General features: G+C 48.5%; 1 non-coding gene across 1 annotated transcript; it reads left to right on the forward strand.

Moving 5' to 3' along the window:
• The first annotated feature begins 2,324 nt into the window (after positions 1-2,324).
• Positions 2,325-2,398, forward strand: trnat-agu (transfer RNA threonine (anticodon AGU)). Its single transcript has one exon. It is a non-coding gene; the product is annotated as a tRNA-Thr (tRNA).
• Positions 2,399-4,106: the final 1,708 nt, after the last annotated feature.

The raw sequence follows: 4,106 nt of genomic DNA on the forward strand, positions 1-4,106 counted from the left end.
GTGTTGGAGTCAACACAGACTGGGTGGCTGGGGCTCTCTGCTTGGTCCTCTCACCGGAGCTTTGGGCCCACTGGAAGCGACCAGTTGAGAGAAGGCCTGTGCACAACCGGGCCTGGGCCCTTTGGGGCCTAGGCTTAGGATATTACAATTCCCTAACCCTAACCCTAACCCTAACCCTAACCCTAACTAAACCTAACCCTACCTAACCCTAACCCTAACCTAACCCTAACCCTAACCCTAACCTAACCCTAACCCTAACCCTAACCCTAACCCTAACCTAACCCTAACCCTAACCCTAACCCTAACCCTAACCCTAAACCCTAACCCTAACCCTAACCTAACCCTAACCCTAACCCTAACCCTAACCCTAACCTAACCTTACCTAACCTAAACCCCCTTTGGGATGTATTTATTTTATTTTATTTTACTAAGAGCTGTGTTTGTGTCCCTTTCCCACTCTTGGGTGGGTTCTTAGTGGTCAGTTGAGGGAAGGACTGTGCACAACCCGGCCTGGGCCCTTTATTGGACCCAGGCCTTGGATTTTACATTTTCCTATCCCACACACAACAATGCACACAATGTGGGCTCTGTGGCGCAATGGATAGCACATTGGGCTTCTAAATTTCAAAATGTGGCCATTCAAAGGTTGTGGGTTCAAGTCCCAACAGAGTCACTGCTTTAGTCGTTTTGCTAAGCTCACTTGGCCAACAAACAAGTCTATCTGACCACCAAAACTCTTTTCATGCAAACAAACACTTTCATGCTCACAATAGCATGGCCTGTTCATTGATCTGATGACCTCCCATGGAGACTTTGCAGCAGAAGGTGCTGCGGCTCAGTTGGTTAAAGTGCCTGTTTAGTAAACAGGAGGTCCTGGGTTCAAATCCCAGCAGTGCCTTTGTAGTGTGTTGCGGCCACCTAGTCTCTAAGATGTAAACGGCACTTTGTAAGAGGGCCAATCGGGTTGAGGCACTTGCTGACCTCATAGAGACTCGGCAGTGGCACCACTGGAAAGAGCACCCTTGAAAATGGGGGGGTAGGGCTTGCTTTCGTGCCTCTATCACCTTGCTGGCAAAAGTTATGGCAATCCGGCATGAGCATGGTGGTTTTCATCCCTATACCCTAACCCAGGCCTTGGATTTTACATTTTCCTATCCCACACACAACAATGCACACAATGTGGGCTCTAGTGGCGCAATCCGGCATGAGCACATTGGGCTTCTAAATTTCAAAATCGTGGCCTAATTCATGATGGTTGTGGGTCTCTATAGTCCCAACCTAGAGTCTAACCTAGCCTTATGTCGTAATTCTAGCCTAAGCTCACCCTTGGCCAACAAACAAGTCTATCTGACCACCAAAACTCTTTTCTCAAACAAACACTTTCATGCTCACAATAGCATGGCCTGTTCATTGATCTGATGACCTCCCATGGAGACTTTGCAGCAGAAGGTGCTGCGGCTCAGTTGGTTAAAGTGCCTGTTTAGTAAACAGGAGGTCCTGGGTTCAAATCCCAGCAGTGCCTTTGTAGTGTGTTGCGGCCACCTAGTCTCTAAGATGTAAATGGCACTTTGTAGGAGGGCCAATCAGGTTTGAGGCACTTGCTGACCTCATAGAGACTCGGCAGTGGCACCACTGGAAAGAGCACCCTTGAAAATGGGTGGGTAGGGCTTGCTTTCGTGCCTCTATCACCTTGCTGGCAAAAGTTATGGCAATCCGGCATGAGCATGGTGGTTTTCATCCCTATATCCTAACCCTAACCTAATCCCTATATCCTAACCCACCCTAACCCTGCCTCTGCCACCTTCCTGGCAAAAGTTATGGCGATCAGGCACGAGCGTGGTGGTTTTCATCCCTAACCCTAACCCTAACCTAACCTTACCTAACCTAAACCCCCTTTGGGATGTATTTATTTTATTTTATTTTATTTTACTAAGAGCTGTGTTTGTGTCCCTTTCCCACTCTTGGGTGGGTTCTTAGTGGTCAGTTGAGGGAAGGACTGTGCACAACCCGGCCTGGGCCCTTTATTGGACCCAGGCCTTGGATTTTACATTTTCCTATCCCACACACAACAATGCACACAATGTGGGCTCTGTGGCGCAATGGATAGCACATTGGGCTTCTAAATTTCAAAATGTGGCCATTCAAAGGTTGTGGGTTCAAGTCCCAACAGAGTCACTGCTTTAGTCGTTTTGCTAAGCTCACTTGGCCAACAAACAAGTCTATCTGACCACCAAAACTTTTTTCTCAAACAAACACTTTCATGCTCACAATAGCATGTCCTGTTCATTGATCTGATGACCTCCCATGGACACTTTGCAGCAGAAGGTGCTGTGGCTCAGTTGGTTAAAGTGCCTGCCTAGTAAACAGGAGTTCCTGGGTTCAAATCCCAGCAGTACCTTTGTAGTGTGTTGTGGCCACTGAGTCTCTAAAATGTAAACGGCACTTTGCAGGAGGGCCAATCGGGTTGAGGCACTTGCTGACCTCATAGAGACTTGGCAGTAGCACCACTGGAAAGAGCACCCTCGAAAATGGGGGGGTAGGGCTTGCTTTCATTCCTCTATCAACTTCCGGGCAAAAGTTATGGCAATCCGGCATGAGCATGGTGGTTTTCATCCCTATATCCTAACCCTAACTAACCTAACCCTAACCTGCCTAGTCTCTAAGATGTAAACGGCACTTTGTAAGAGGGCCAATAAGGTTGAGGCACTTGCTGACCTCATAGAGACTCGGCGGTGGCACCACTGGAAAGAGCACCCTCAAAAATGGGGGGGTAGGGCTTGCTTTCATCAATCTGTCACCTTCCTGGCAAAAGTTATGGCAATCCGGCATGAGCATGGTGGTTTTCATCCCTATATCCTAACCTAACCCTAACCTGCCTAGTCTCTAAGATGTAAACGGCACTTTGTAAGAGGGCCAATCAGGTTGAGGCACTTGCTGACCTCATAGAGACTCGGCGGTGGCACCACTGGAAAGAGCACCCTCAAAAATGGGGGGGTAGGGCTTGCTTTCATCAATCTGTCACCTTCCTGGCAAAAGTTATGGCAATCCGGCATGAGCATGGTGGTTTTCATCCCTATATCCTAACCTTATGTGTTGGAGTCAACACAGACTGGGTGGCTGGGGCTCTCTGCTTGGTCCTCTCACCGGAGCTTAGGGCCCACTGGAAGCGACCAGTTGAGAGAAGGCCTGTGCACAACCGGGCCTGGGCCCTTTGGGGCCTAGGCTTAGGATATTACAATTCCCTAACCTAACCCTAATCCAGACACAACACTGTGCATAACGTGGGCTCTGTGGCACAATGGATAGTGCATTGCACTTCTAAATGGCAAAATGTGGCCATTCAAAGGCTGTGGGTTCAAGTCCCAACAGAGTCACTGCCTTAGTCACTTTGCTAAGCACACTTGGCCATCGAACAAGTCTATCTGACCACCAAAATTCTTTTCTCAAACAATTCTTTTCATGCTCACCATAGCTTGGCCTGTTCATTGATCTGATGATCTCCCATGGACACTTTGCAGCTGAAGGTGCTGTGGCTTAGTTGGTTAAAGTGCCTGCCTAGTAAACAGGAGATCCTGGGTTCAAATCCCAGCAGGACATTTGTAGTGTGTTGCGGCTGCCTAGTCTCTAAGATGTAAATGGCACTTTGAAAGAGGGCCAATCAGGTTGAGGCACTTGCTGACCTCATAGAGACTCGGTGGTGGCACCACTGGAAAGAGCACCCTCAAAAATGGGGGGGTAGGGCTTGCTTTTGTGCCTCTATCACCTTGCTGGCAAAAGTTATGGCAATCCGGCATGAGCGTGGTGGTTTTCATCCCTATATCCCTAACCCTAACACTAAAACCCTAACCTAACCCTAACCCCAACCTAACTCGAAAATGGGGTAGGGCTTGCTTTCGTGCCTCTATCACCTTGCTGGCAAAAGTTATGGCAATCTGGCATGAGCGTGGTGGTTTTCATCCCTATATCCTAACCCTAACTAACCTAACCCTAACCCTTGACCACCAAAACTCTTTTCTCAAGCAAACACTTTCATGCTCACAATAGCATGGCCTGTTCATTGATCTGATGACCTCCCATGGACACTTTGCAGCAGAAGGTGTTGTGGC

This window comes from Myxocyprinus asiaticus, unplaced genomic scaffold (assembly GCF_019703515.2).
Source record: "Myxocyprinus asiaticus isolate MX2 ecotype Aquarium Trade unplaced genomic scaffold, UBuf_Myxa_2 HiC_scaffold_77, whole genome shotgun sequence".
NCBI classification, from domain to species: Eukaryota; Metazoa; Chordata; class Actinopteri; order Cypriniformes; family Catostomidae; genus Myxocyprinus; species Myxocyprinus asiaticus.